This window comes from Pyxicephalus adspersus, chromosome 10 (genome assembly GCF_032062135.1).
Source record: "Pyxicephalus adspersus chromosome 10, UCB_Pads_2.0, whole genome shotgun sequence".
Classification (NCBI taxonomy): domain Eukaryota; kingdom Metazoa; phylum Chordata; class Amphibia; order Anura; family Pyxicephalidae; genus Pyxicephalus; species Pyxicephalus adspersus.
The window spans coordinates 36,363,531-36,379,346 of record NC_092867.1 but is presented as its reverse complement, the minus strand read 5'-3'; positions in this window follow the sequence as shown (position 1 = coordinate 36,379,346).

Sequence of the window (15,816 nt, the reverse complement as noted above, 5' to 3'; positions counted from 1 at the left end):
CTCATAAAAAGAGAGTAAATTTGTTTGACAACTTCTGTCTTTCTTGAAACCATGCTGACTATCACTTATATTATTATTTTCTAGAAGAAACTCCTCTATGTGGCTCTTTATCAAACTCTCTATGGACATTAAACCAACGGGTCTGTAGTAACCTGGTAATGACTTTGCTCCCATTTTGAAGATAGGAACCGCATTGGTCTTACGCCAATCCATCGGCCAATCCATTGTCAACCTTAATTTTTCCCAGCTGTTTCTCATTTATATCAATTCTGAGCCATTGTGACTCATTTAAGGCAATGATATTGCTAATATGAATTTGGACTTGAGCTCTGCCATTTTCCTTCGTGTACACAGAGCTAAAAAAAAAAGTGTTTAGTAAATCTGCTTTGTCTTTATCCCCAGTTACCAACCCAGCAACATCCTTTAAGGGGCCTACATGCTTAGAACTGATAATTTTGCTATTAATATATTTGAAAATTTTTGGGGGGTTTGCCTTACTTTCCTTTGCAATCTGTCTTTCATTTTGATGTTTTGCACATTTTATCTCCTTTTACATATTTTGTTATATTTTTTATAGGTTTCAAACGATGAAGGTGATCCTTCATTTTTATATTTTTGGAATGCCCTTTTCTTGTTTCTTATGGGTTTTTTTATCATCAGCTGTGAGCCACATAGGTTTTAAGTTTAGCCTCTTAAACTTATTACCCATTGGAATATAATTTTCAGTTTGCTTTTGTAGAACAGACTTGAAACATTCCGATTTCTGTTCTGTGTTCTTTGAGGTCATTCTTGTCTCCCAGTCCAAGTCACAGAGAGCCGCCCTTAATAATGGAAAATTTGCTCTCTTAAAATTTAATGTTTTTATCTTTCCTGTTTTTGCTTCCTGTTTACAGCTTGCATTAAGTGAAATCATATTATGGTCACTGCTACCCAGATTCTCTTTTATTTGCACATTTGTTATAAGCCCTGCATTGTTAGAAAGAACTAGGCCCAGCAGAGTATTTTTTCTAGTTGGGGCTTCTTTAAACTTGTACCATAAAATTATCTTGTATTAAACTCACAAATTTCCCCCCTTTTGCTGTTCCTGTAGTGCCATTACTCCAGTCAATGTCAGGGTAGTTGAAATCTCCCATGATTAAAACATTTCCACTTTTTGCTGCTTTTTATATCTGTGCTAGTAGTTGATTTTCTATTTCTTCCTTAGCATTGGGGGGCCTATAGCAGACTTCAATCATTAATTGTGTGGTATTCAACCCCACATTCAACTCCACCCATAATGCTTCAACCTCATTGCTTGTTCCATCCACAGTTTCTTCTTGCATCCTTAATGCAGCTAAATTTGAAGGAGTGGCTTTTAATTGTCAGCTTACACCAAAAAGTGCCATTATTGGCAGTAGGTCCAGATCTACAAAAAGTAATGGCTTAATAATATTGTATACAGTGAGACATACACAAACAGAATTAAAAATGCATGTTGGCATTAGACATTGATACGGTTTGGTTTTTGCAACCTATTACATCACACTATTAAAATAAACTGAATTATCAGAGCTCTAGTGAAAAGTGACTTTAACCTTTTGTTGCTTTTGTTATAGAGCCACTTGTGCATGATGAGAGCTGACAGGAATACTAAAGAAAGAAACAGCTTGGAAATGTTTATATGACAGCCAATTGTCATTCATTGTATGTAAATAAATGGTAAATATGCAGTACAGATAAACAGTACAGAGGTGATTATTCCTTTTATGTTTTTATATATGTGGAAAGGGTACATACATAAATACTAATAGACAAAGGACAGCTCGAAGAAGCATGCAGCAGAGAGTATTTTAAGTGACCTTCAGTTTGAGTAGAGCTGTATAATTATTATTTCGTAGGGAGGAGGGACAAATTTTAGTTTTTTATTCAAAGGCTTAGACTGGATAATATAAAGACAGGTAGGCGTGTAGAGGAATATTGCTGCTGTTGGTTCATAATGCTAGGAGAAATTTGATTTTCCTTCCCACAGTGTACTACTTACTAACTTGGACAATTACAATGCAATGTTCTGGTACCAGTTTTGACTAAAGTTTTGATCCAATTGCTTTACCATAGACGAATCATAAAACCAATGTTGAGCAGCACATGGAACACTTCATGGGTGAATTCCATCAGCCAGTCAACCAGTCCTGCCTCAGTGGTCACTAGGACATTAAGATATAAACATTTCTTGCACTGATAGTTGTCAAGGAAACAAGAAGTGCATCTAAAGCTAAGTACAGGTGCTGGACAAAAGTTGTAATGAACCATGAAGTAGTTCTTCCTGAATGATAAATAAATTCATACGTAAAGTAATGATATGCTCATTCACAGGGCTTGGCAAACAGCGTAAACTACAGATGTGGCAGTGAAGATATCGTGGATATGCCAACTGACTACAGTATGTACATGCTTGGTTCCGTGCATGATAGTTCGCTGTCTAACAACTCATGCTTAAAAACTAACAATAGTTACCCAACTCAACCTGCCAGGCTGGATCATTTGTGGCTCCACAGAATCAACATTGATCACCATATTTTTACAACATTGGCTAGGTATATTGCAACATAAAATACCTCTGAAGTAGGCCAATGATTTCATCCCCAGGGGAATGTTTGATGAAAGTCACATTCGCTGATTATTTATACGAGGGGGTGCTGAAAAGTTCTTTGCCCCTACAGATGAAATGGAAAAATGAGTGTGGGGGCATATGACAGCCTAATATATTACCGTAGTATGTAACTGTGCAAATATCAGGTCTTTGTGATTCTTAAAACTGTTTTTTCTTTTAGTGAGAAGCTGTGATGGCAGAAGCACAAGCAAGTTTCACGTCGTTAGAGTTACAGGCCGTCATGAAGTTTTTGTTTCTCCAGCACCCAGCACCCTCTCGTATAAATAATCAGCAAATGTGACTTTCATCAAACATTCCCCTGGGGATGAAATCATTGACCTACTTCATGGGTATTTTATGTTGCAATATAACTAGCCAAAGTTGTAAAAATATGGTGATCAATGTTGATTCTCTGGAGCCACAAGTGATCCAGCTTCTCACTAAAAGAAAAAAGAGTTTTAAGAATCGCAAAGACCTGATATTTGCACAGTTACGTACTAAGATATTAGGCTGTCATATGCCCCCACACTTATTTTTCTATTTTATCTGGAAGGGGGCAAAGCCAGGAACTTCCCAGCACCCCCTCAAAAATATGCCCCTAAAGTAGATGTAAATCTAATCACTAAAATCTTTTATAAACGTTAACATGCTCATGTCTTTTCCAAGACAGATTTTCTTTTTTAGCTAAGGTAATACCCAGTGAACCTGTCAAAAGGGTCTTTGTTCCTGTTAAAAGGTTATAGGAATTGTGCTCCTGCATTGTCACTCTGACACATGGGCTTCTGAAAGAGGCTACTGGTCATTTCACACTGCATAGATTGTAACTGGTAAAAGTTACTGAAAGAGTTGACAAAGGTAAATAATTGTTTTAAAAAGCTTTTCACATATATGTAAAAGGAGAAAAGCCTGTTTGTATGTCCCCCACAGTTGTCTCCCAATTTGAAAGCATTGTCATTGATTATTTACCAGCTCTGCTAACCCGCTTCGGAAGTGTCATCATTTGGAGCTGTTACGTTTCCCCAATGCAATGCAGCCTGGCCTCAGCAACCCAGCACTATTCCGTAGATCTGCCTTAAGCTGCGTACACACTGCCAATTTTTGTCGTTGGAAAGGATCTTTCACGATCCTTTCCAACGACAAGGGAGTGCACGATGCATGAACGGTGCTGTACATACAGCACCGTTCATGCTCTATGGAGAGGGGAGGGGGAGAGCGACGGAGCGGCACCCTGCTGCGCGCTCTCCCCTTCACTTTCATTACGATCGGCTGTCGTCCATCGTCCGTGGATCGATGCCGATTATCCGGCGATAAAAATCTGACGTGTGTACGTAGCTTTAGAGCTGCTCAGTGGGCTTTAGTATACAGATGAAGTGTAAGGGTTTTAAGCCTTGCAGTCATTGGGGATTGGCATGTAGATTGCTTTTCTCTTTCTTTTTGTCTTTCTGTAATTTGCAAATACAATACTAAAGGATCCTTTCCAGTACGTGTATATTAACTATGCAATCTCCACTGTGCTATAGTTATACTGATTACCGTCAAATATGCTTCCCAAGCATCTCTTTCAAGTATTTCTTGTGATCTTTTTGTTTCTATAGAAATGCTGTAAATGCAGGCACACATAGGTAAAAGTGCTGGGGGAGCAGGTTTCACTGTAATAATTCTAACTATATTAAAATGACGCTCATTCTTTAAAGTCATTTTGGTATAATCATTGTTAACATTTTAACATGCTTGTAAGTTCATATCTTAGGTAATGTAATAAATCTAGAAACATGGGGGTATGGCTGATGCATAGTGGGGTAAGAAGTCCTTTAAACCAGGGGTCGCCAACCTTTTCGGTCCCACCGACCACTAAAATTACCGTCTCCTGACCGTGCATGCGCAGGGAGCCAGCTGTCAATCTACCCCAAAGTGACGTCATAACACCATAACCCCGCCAACTCTGCCATCGCAGATTTGAGCCTGCAATGGGAGAGTGGGCGGGTTGTGTCGTGAAACATAGCCCCCCCATTTCCGAGCCAGGGTTTTGCTTGGGGTACATGGTCCGAGGCTGTGGCCTCCCCCCAGCGGGGTCCTTCTCCTGACCTTACTCGGGGATGCCCCGACCAGAGCCACTGACCACCAAAATCTTCTTGCGAACCACCGGTTGGTGACCTCTGCTTTAAACGATCCCTACAATAATTGAATACCTCCACCTTCCCTGCTGTCGCCTAATCTATCTTCACAAATATCAGCAAAAAACTGAACCCCTAAATTCTCATGATTATGCTCTAAACAGAAACTAACAAAACAACATTAGAATTTTGGTCTTCATGAGACAATAAACACAGCTGACCTTGAATCATGTCAACTTTCTCAGTGTCTCAGACAACTTTGACTGTAGGATCCACAGAATCCACCATCATCTCAACAATCAGAAACCCAGATCCTATCAGACCAAAAGTCTTTTTTTAAAGGGAAAAAAATATTATGTTAAATCAATTAAGACCATTACTACTCAGTTTAAATTTTTTTAGATCAACAGAGAGCTCTGAAACCACTCTTATCTGTGAGGACAGTAAGAAGAATATTTCCCACCATTTGGGTTTATATTTCAATTATTCATTAAAAAGATATTAAAAACAAACTTTTGTTTACTACACTTGGACTTCTTTTGGCCCATGGTCCAATCCATTCAGTGTTCTCCTCAGCCCCTTTTTGCTGGGTGTACCACCTAGTACTTTTCAGTAACCACCTAGTTTTTTTTGAGTGGTTACTGATGAGTTGGGTTACAATACAGGGTCTGCCACACACCTACAACTTCTTACCACCTATGTCACGTATAACAGGGAGGGGAGGGAAAACAGAAAGGTGTTGGTCACTACTAGGCCTCAAATGACTAGGGAAAAGGGAATGGTCACTCCTTGCAGACACCCTAATCTAGTCCTAACTCCTAACCGTATGAGTATCCCCTGATGGTGGGTATGCTCATACACTGGAACCTTGTCCCTACTAGCCCTGTATAGCCCTAGCAGTAGTGTCTGGCTTGAGACTGCTGGTTCCTTCCCCTATGAAGGACCCAGTGTCTCCCTGAGGCCTAGTAAACAACTAAATAACACAAAACACCAAAAGTAAATCAATGTATCTTATTAGCAGATAACAACAGGAACACAGGATTGCTCAACACTCCAGCTATTCACAATCCAGCAGTGAATATCAACCGCACAGCATGAAATGTGAGGCCAGACTAAATGGAGGAGCAGTAATGACCACCAGCTGCACCTGATGCAAGGGGAGTGGTCATTACAAACAACAACACAGAAACAAGTAAAAACAAAGAGGCTGTCAGATAACCTCACATGCAGCTAGACTGACAGATCCTCAAACTTCTGTCACGGAAGGGACCGTGACAACCTAGCTTAAAAGAATTTCTGGGGAAAATACTGCAATGTTCACATATCCCAGATTCTGTGATCTAAACACCACTATGATTTGCCCTACTTGTCATAAATGATGCTACTTCAACAACCCCAATGTTTTATTGAGGGAGTTGCCCATGTCCATCCCTCTACTGTAAAGTGGACTCAGCAATCCTTAACTATGCCTGTCCATGGCACGTGCAATAGGAGAAGGAGATGTAAAGGACCAAATTGTGCAGCAAAGCATAGCAGAGAGCAGAACCTTCATATGTATGCACAATATGGCTGCCTATATATCAAGATTTATATCAAGCTGAGATATTTTACAATCTTTTAAAAAACATTATAGTTTCTATAGATTTCATTTAGTTACATTTGATCAGAGAAAGGTCATGCCGTTCAATAATCCACACTTAACCTATACAGCCACTTAAGATAACAGGTTGCTTCCTTCCCCGAGATCAATACTCCTATCCTCGGAAATGCAGTAAAATATCAGTGCTCCACATATAGGCCTGGAAATAAGTAATTCCTGCCAAAATAAAGCCTACTGTCTGGTGCTGGTAACTGCTCACTTGTGAAGACCTGCATATATATAACAAGCATAAATCACTGCTGAAATCTTTGGATGACTAATTCCCAACTATGGTCTTCACACAGATAACAGAATATAATCTCTAAGGGATAGAAAACAAAGTCAAACTTCTATACTTTGCAATGGCCAGAGTAGAATGTGCCTTAAAAATTAAAAACATACGGCTATTTCTTTTTTTTTTAAAAACTGCATTGAGCTGTCAATGAGTAAAATGATATTCTGGTTTAGTGTGGGTGAATAAAATGTTAATTGTAAGAAAATAGGAGCACAGAATGAGACTGGAGCCTTTATGACAAGAGGGACAGAAACAGTTTTCACATCAAAGGACAATATGAGGTGAAAAGCAGTTTATCCAGACGTGTGAAATTGTTTAGTTCTAATGGGAAATAAATTCTCAAATTTTCTGTCTCAATGTGCTATCACATATGAAACACATCACTCAATGAATCAGACCAATTTCTGAGCCTTTTTTTCTTTTCCCAGAAGAGCCGAGTTTTCCAATTTCCTTCTTGCCATATGATGGAAAAACTACCGTGAGCTGACAGTGTTAGGAGGACCTACCCGTGCCATGCAATTGACCTGATAATCAGCAAATGGCATATATGCAAATCAGACGGATAAATATGGCCACAGGGCCATTTTGATAAACATAACTCAATTATATCTAATACAGAATCGTTTAAATGTCCACCTGGTCCTTCATAAAAGGGACTTCTGGATTCTTTTATTAAAGTGAATACAAATTATGATTTGTAATTTATATAAAATATATTTCTTAATTATTCTAATGAAGGAAATGGTGATTTTTTCCATACAGAAGGTAATAAAAGCATAAAGCTGGTTAGAATATTAGTTGTGCTTGGGTTTCTTGAGCTCAAGACCATGTTACACTTCTCTTTTTCCTGTTATCCCCTGGTCTTCTGGATCTTGTTACAGGTAAACTTTCACCTTTCCATGCTGTGCTTGGGTCGCCAACATTCAGGGCCTTGTTACAGTTTTACCTTTCCTTGTTGTACTTGGGTTCACTAACTTTGGGACCTGTTACATATAGAATTCATCCTTCCACTGTTGTGTTTGGTGTACCTTAGTTTATGGCCTTGGTCCATGTTATACTTACACCTTCTGCTTTTACTGTTCTGATTGGTTCACTTGAGTTCAGGACCTTACTTCTTTACACCTTCACCTTCCAGTGTTTGTCTAAGGTATTCTAAATTCATAAGCCCTTTAATAGTTACTTTTTGTCATTACCTTGTTGTGCTTTGGTTCTCTAAAGCAGTGTTTCTCAATCTTTTTAACATGGGGGAACCCTTGAAATAAGTTTCAGATCTTCAAGTATGGGGGTGACTGGTTATCCACCTAACAGCAACATCTCTTTTAATATATCAGATACCAAGAACTGCAGTATTTTCATCCAAACAGAATTTTTATACAGATACAAATCAGGAAATGAATATCAGCATCAGCAAGATCTCCTAGAAACGGCCAAATTATCAAGTAGATTGCCATCTGTAGAAGTGATCTCAATAGATTTGGAAAGTTCATTTTCTTTAGCATAGAATAAAACGAGGTAATTTGGATATTGCAAAGATTTGCAAAACTTATACGAACCAGTGTTTAGGTTTGTGTGTTAGAAGTTAAGCAGAAGATTACCCTAGTCAAGGAGAAATGCCTATACTGTATATACACACACACATATTCCAGAGTTGCGACAAAAGCTTTTAGTGGTATTTTAGGCAATAGAGAAAAACCAAAGCATGGTATCAGTACAAATGTAACTCTTATTATAGAAAAGGGAAATGGTCATAAAGTATAATGATCCAAACAGCATAGTTATCACTTAACCAGACGTGTACAACTTGGAAAGTAGTAAAAGAAAATACATCAGCATTGAAGATAATATGATTGCACACTCTTGAGGTTTACTATAAAACTTGTAAATATTAATACTGGCCTATCTATAAAAACTGAAGTTAGATAAATAATATCAGCAGCTTACAACAAAATAAATCAAGGCGGGATTGCTATTTAAAATGCAATTTCTTTTTCCAATATGTTTTAAATTTGATGTATTAAAATGTAATCATCATAAAAAAGATGAACAATACAAAATCCTGTACAGGGAGGAATAAAAAGCAATGTTGTAAGTGTCTGACAATGCTATTCCAGCTCATTTGCTTTGTCTTAGATAGCATCTAGATGTAACCTGTGTTCAGGACAGATGGACACCGTAGGGCATACCAGTTGTATGTGCTATGCAATATGCATATGTGCAGAAAAGTACAATCATATGTAAGAAATTTAATAAGGTACTAGAATAAGATGATTGTTGTATGAGTTTGTAGGCACTTGTAAAGGGTGATGAGTTATATTTCCAGTGCCCTGGAAGGATAAAAATAGTGATCTCACCTTTATTAGTACTTGGGCACTAAGTCAAAGCTTTATGTATTGTTGTTCTACATTCTATTAGTATTGCTGTTTAAGAGTTACCATTGCTGTTTAAGAGTTACATTGTGAGCCATGTAGATGGTGGCATCATTGTTTATTGGTTTGCTAGATTCTGGTTAAAGTGTCAGATATATTTAGCTGACATAGATCTATGGCCCCAAGCATAATTATTTCAAGACCAAGTGGTAGGGACACATCCATGGTTTTAGCAAAATCTCAGTGCCAAATTTTTATTAGCTTGATTTCTGAACACTTTAAATTTCCAGAAATGTATACAATAGGATGATGTCTGCAGCACAATTTCCTAGTCAAATGTTCTTTTATTTCAATATAGACGTGCCACTTTCACTGATCATCTGATTGTTTAGTGTAATAGCATACATCTCAGCCTGAAATGTTATATCTCGCTGATCACCTTTTCTGTATACTAACCATCCTTGAGTCAACTTAACTATATCTTGACTATATTTCGTATTGTCTCTATAGGCCTGATTTTTAAAAGCTCTGCAAGGCTTAAGAGTATTCACTTTCATCAGTGAAGCTGGATGATCCAAAAAACCTGTAAAGGATTTCCTAAAAGTAATTTGCTTTGTGTTACCAAATGTTTTCAAACATAGACCAGATCCATTCTAGGTTTGCTGGATCACCCAGATTCCACAGTGAAAGTGCATCGTCTCTAGCCTTGGAGAGCTTTAATAGATCATGTTCTATGTCTATATAGTTGTATATACTGTGGGTACTTTTCTCCAGTCTGACTAGTAACTTCTCCAAGTACAGAGTACATTGTTGAAAATTTATGTAAATTCTACCTAAGGAGCTTAGCTGAGTACCAATAGCACTATTGGCGAAATTCCACCAAGGGAGGAATCTGTAATATTTCATCAAATTTTGCAATCAGATAAAAGATTAGCTTTCCTTTTAAAATTTTATGTGTTGTAATTTTCATTTGCTTTTTATTTTCATAAAGTCAAACATTTGTTGGTAAATATTAGGTTAGAATGTCATTGTATCCTATCCTATATTCACCTAAATTTTTCTTTTTAAAATACTTTTTTATTTCATTCAGGCAAGCTCCAGTATCACAGTAGCACAATATGTACATAACCTGTAGAGCTGCCAACTTGGCATGCACCAATAGAAATATAAGGGTTAAGCATGAGTCTATTATGCCAACTTGAAAAGGGAGGATAGGATCTTCCAGGAAAAATGAGATTAGAGAGTTCCCAGGCTGGATAGGGGAAATAAAAGAGAGTTTGAAGGTCCAGTAAGACAGGAGTTCAGCAGTCCTGCTTCAAAAGAATACATAGTATACAATAGATTATCCAGTGGTTTCAAAAGGCTACTGGTGGGTCAGTGACCTTTATGTTCACTTGTAAAATACTGCATTGTAGCAGGAAGGCAGACTGGAAAAAAAGAAGAAATGCCACAACGTGTTTCTAAAAAAGGGAGAGCGAGTGAGGACTTGTACAATAACATTGACAAAAGAATAAAAAGTAGCTGTAGAACTGGTATAAACAGCTCCTGGCGAAAGATCTTTCCTGCTGTCATATAAACAGAATTATATCCTTGCAATAAAATCCTTTTAATGCCGCTGTAGACTATGCAGATTGAATTAAAAAAAAAGGAAACATGATAATAAAAAGCCCCAATGTTTATAATCCTTTCCAATTGTGGTTGCAAATATCTGCTAGTGCTACATAAAATCCCTCTAAACCAGGCGTTGTGAAGTCACTGAAAAGCACCTTTAATAAATGAAAATGAAGCTTTCTGAGTCATCCTCGTAGCCCATCAGCTATTAATGGAGATTAATCCCCAACTCTCATGTGCTAGGTAAATGCAATCTCAACTGGGTCCCGAAAGGGTGTATGTTTAATTTCTCCCACTGTGTTGTACATTAAAATTCATTGAATGCTCTTAGAAGAGGTGACAATGAGAAGACAAGACTGGCAAGGTTGATTTACATAAAGAGAGACTTCATTAACTTTCACAAGTCTACTTTCTGGTCACTTCTGTGTATAGAACCTAGATAATTAAACTCTTAGCTGGTCAGCTCCATGTGAAAGTCTCGATCCATGAGTTAAGGCCTCTTAAACATATTAATTATTTTTCCACTACTATCATATTTTGTGACACTTCAGTCCCAATGCTTCTTAATGAATTCAATGAAAGAGTCTAGAATAGAGAGAGAGATGAGGTTAATAAACAGGTCCCAGAGTGCCAGCTGTCACCAGATGGGAGTCTATGAATTTGTGCCAATCAACCCTTCGGGGTAAAGACAAATTGAGGAGAGCAGATTTGGTACTCAGTCTTCTGATGTTCAGTAATGCATGCGCTATTGCCTGTAGTAATTAATGCAATATTCAACTTGAGGTCTTTTCTCACATATAGTAGTCACAAACTGCAATAAACTGCAAATACCAGTAGCCACACTCTAAATCACATTGTTGTTATTAAAGAGCAAAATGTACAATATATAAAATGACATTAATGATTGGAGTCTGCCAACCATAAACACAACAGTCCTTCCACAACTTATTTCTATCACCTGTTGATCCTGCCAGCAGAACTGCTATCTGTTCACCTCCAATAGTGCTTGTTCACTCTAGCTGCTGGTGGATGCTACCTTAATAGGTATCTCCTGCTTCCCCTGCAGCTGGGGTGGGTCAACCACAATCACAGCCATCCGACAAGTGCACTGATGACTATGTCAGCCATTCATCAAGCCTCTCTAACAGCCCCTGTGACTTGTCCATAATGTCAGACATTACTTGCAGTGTCTGGCTTGTGACTTGCTGTCTGCATCCCCACTGGACAAATTTACCCTTCCTATTTGTCTTGTTGACAAACAAGGAGAGCACAAACTTTGTCAAAGGAGAGGACCCTGCCCAAAAGAGCTTAAAATCTGAGAGGTGGGAGAAGTATCACACAATAGGAGGGATGATATGGAATGGTAGGTGAGTAGTGAGGGTTTTAAGACACAAAGGAAGATGGGTAGAAAAGTTTGAAAAGATGGGTTTTGAGTGCTCTCTGGGGACAGGTAGGGATGCATTTTGGAGATGTTTCGAGGTGAAAGTGACAGGACCTGGAAATATTCAGAATATGGGTGGTAAAGGAGAGGCCAGGATCGAAGGTGACACCAAGACATCGGGCTTGAGGGGAAGGTTGAAAAACAGTGTAGTCGGGAGATTTGTTAGGAATATGTCAGGGGAAGATTTGTTATTTGAAGGGGGAAGATGAGGAGATCTGTTTTATCCAGGTTTCAGAAACCTGGCAACTATCTCATCATGGAGATCACACAGCATGAAGCCTTATTCAAGAATGAGGGAGACATGTCAGAAGTGGACATATAGATTTAGGAGTCATCAGCATACACATGGTACTGTAAGCCAAAGGAGGTTATGAGACTACCGAGTGAGGAGGTGTACAGAGAAAAGAGAACCAATCCAAGGACTGACCCTTGGGGAACACCAACAGGCAGGAGAATAGGATAATAGACTTATGTATGTAGACTGACTTGGAAAACCACAAGCAATGGTAATGCCAGTAGCACCTACATTATCATGTACATTTTGATTTTGCCCATAGCTTCACTTTAATGCTGCATGATAACTTTAGTGTTTTCTAATGTTTGCTTTGGGTTGGAAGGGCAGCATTGTTGTAGACTTTATCTACACATTGCTGCTCTTTTACTTTTATTTTCAAATTCTTTCTTCTTGTAAATGAATGTAGTTCTTCTATTAGTCTTGACTGTATGTGTTTTTCTACATTGTAAATGTGCAGTTGAATCACAAAGCAGGCATACAAATAAATGTTCTGCTCTGGATCTGCTTAAGTCAACACTGCGGTATCTATAAATGTTTGTTTAGAAAAAAACAAACAAGCACAAAAAACAGGATTTCCCTGCGGATGCCTGAATAGATTTCGACAGCCATGCTTATACTGAGCAGTACAGAGCTGAATGGTGAAAGAATACTGAGCCATTGACAATGCCATGACAAAAGTGTTTTAAAGGGCGCACAGGTGGTTCCTTTAGCAGGAGAGACTTGCCTTAAGGACAAGGTTATAGCACACCTGTCTTTATGAAATCACTATAAAAAGCAATGTTCTACATAACAAGCACCTTCTGTTCTTACTTTAAAGCCAATTGGGTAAAATGTAACCATTCCACCACCCCTTCCTTACACCCCCACTAACCAATCCTTTTTTCTACTTCCTAATTATTTGGAACAGTTTTAGTTAGCTAAGTCTACCTTCTGGGTCCATGATGGTCCAGGTGCGGGCGACCGGTGATCCAGAGTTTCCGATGTGCTCATGCAGGCCAGTCCTCAGTGGTTCCCTCACACTGACACCATTACCCGCAGACTTTCTTCTAGATTCCAAGAGAATCCTAGTGCCAGAGTACCAAACGGAAAGAGAAGAAAAAGGGCTCAAGGTGTAAAAGCCTAGAGATAATTTTTAAATGTATCTGCTAACCACCTGATACCTGATGATGCTTCATTTTGCTTTTACCTAGCCACTCCAGCATTGAGTACTGCATTGTGGGAGGGCAGGGGGAGTGTAAAAGAGTGCCCTATATTTGGGAGGATTAATGGCCATCAGGAAGACAACACCAAGAGGGGGGAGGCCTTGAGTTTTGCCATTGAATCTGTGGACCACATTTGCAAAATTGATTTGAGGGATCATATGATACTGTCAATATTTGTAATCCCGCATTGCTACCTATCCAGGAGACCCCTTAATTGACCCTTCTTAATTTAAATTCCTCCCACTGTTTTTCTGATTTACCTTATAAGTTTTATAGCTAGATTTTCACTTTTTCTCCATACAACAAAAAGTTTTAGATCTATGATGAAGTTACATCAGATCCATGTTCACTGATTCCTACAGGACTACTGTATTCTTGTTATTTTATTTTCATACTGAAATCTGATTTGTATCGTGCCTTACCTAAATGTAATAAAAATAATAAAATTATTAGGTCCTGCTAAGTAGATGAGGTCAGTGCACAGTCTGTCAATCAATGCAGCAACACATTTCTAGCCATATGTTTGTTCATCTCAATGGCTACTCATCTGTTTAGTGCAGGCGGGGGAGAAGATGTCCCTTTTTTTACTCCGGGGAGTCAGTAACAGTTCAAATCAATTTTTAAAAACTGCTATTCAGCTGGCAGGAAATTTGTCATTGAGCCTAAAAAAGTCCCTTAGAAAAGTAAATAGGTATACTTTTAATATACAGTGATTTATTCAAATGCAGATTGCGATTCTACATATGTTTTGTGCAAAAGGGGCAATTTCAAAATGACAGTAAATAATATCAGTAAAAATGCCTAAAGGTCTAAATACCCTTGTAGGGTGAATAAGGTCCTTATATCAGGATCAGGATATAAAGGATGAATGAATCAGTTTTAGCAAATCAGAACTAAATGAAAACTGGGACTGATTGTAGACAAATGCTTATGAATGATAGGTGACATAAGGCATTGCTATTGGGGCAATTGCTGAGGAATTTTTAATCCTTGTCAACCATCATTACTGGCATTCCCATTAATACAGGAAGTTGTCATTCCCACATCTTCTAGAAGTTGGGAGGGGTGAACTTTGAGCATCTATAAGGTTAAAGTTGCCATTTTTTGTACTTAGTGGAGGATGGACAGGATGTAAGAATGTGTTTGTTAGGTAGGCAGGTAATAAGATAGACAAAGTAGACTTATTCACAATGTAGGAGAGTTTGCCAACTTTGTACATTTCTCCTATAAAATAGATTATTGTAAACTTCACTTTTTAAAGTTGCATTCTGCCTTTTCTGCTGATTTTCTTCAAACTGTCTGATATTTTAATTGACAACCACACCACCAGGTAATAATATTTACATTTGGGCAAGAGCAAGGGGATTTATTAAATGCAGATGGCACAACATTTTCTGTTTTTATATTATACTTATCTAATGATGAAGTAGTGGACTGTATGGTGTGATGGATGGCACACAGAAAGGTTGGAGTCCCAACAAACATAAAGAATTAAGGGGCGTTTTATGTATTCATGCCTTTGCTCTTATATGCCATTAGCCCTAATTATTTTTCATTTTAGTCCATTATTGGATAGTCCACTCTGCACAACCATTGTCATAAACACTACCAGTGCCTGCTTCTACATCTACTTCAACAAAAGAAAAACATAGAAGCCTATAACACCAGTGGCTGTACTCTTAATTATGACTTCAGCTTGTAGGCCATTCAGCATTAGGTTTGTGTTTCATGTGCCTATTTTTGAACCAAGCAAATCAGAATGGTATATCAGACATTTTTTTATTTCTTGCTCAACTATCTACATTCTATAGTTCTTTAGGAAGAGCTTAAACCGACATAAAAAGTTTGAGCTGTCTACCACTCCTTATAAGTTTTGGTTTTGTGTGCACAAAATCTTCGGAGAGGAACACCCTTATCAAAAGGCAATCCCAAAGCAGAAGGGGGGGTTCATTTTTTAGTAAGAGGACAAAGTGGTAAATACTGCACTGTTTGTATTTATTCTTGTTAGGCAACTTTAAACAGCATAAAAAATGTTTTCTAGAATCATAGTTGTACATATTGGGAAAACAATCCCACATCTGTTACTTAAACCTAAAGGTTATTGTGGTCTACCAAAATATTCTTCATTTAGCTTATCTTAGCCAACCCCACCACCAACATGGAAGCAAATTCTAAGCTACAATAAAAACTTTGTAAATATGTGTGTACACAAAATGCCTGCAGA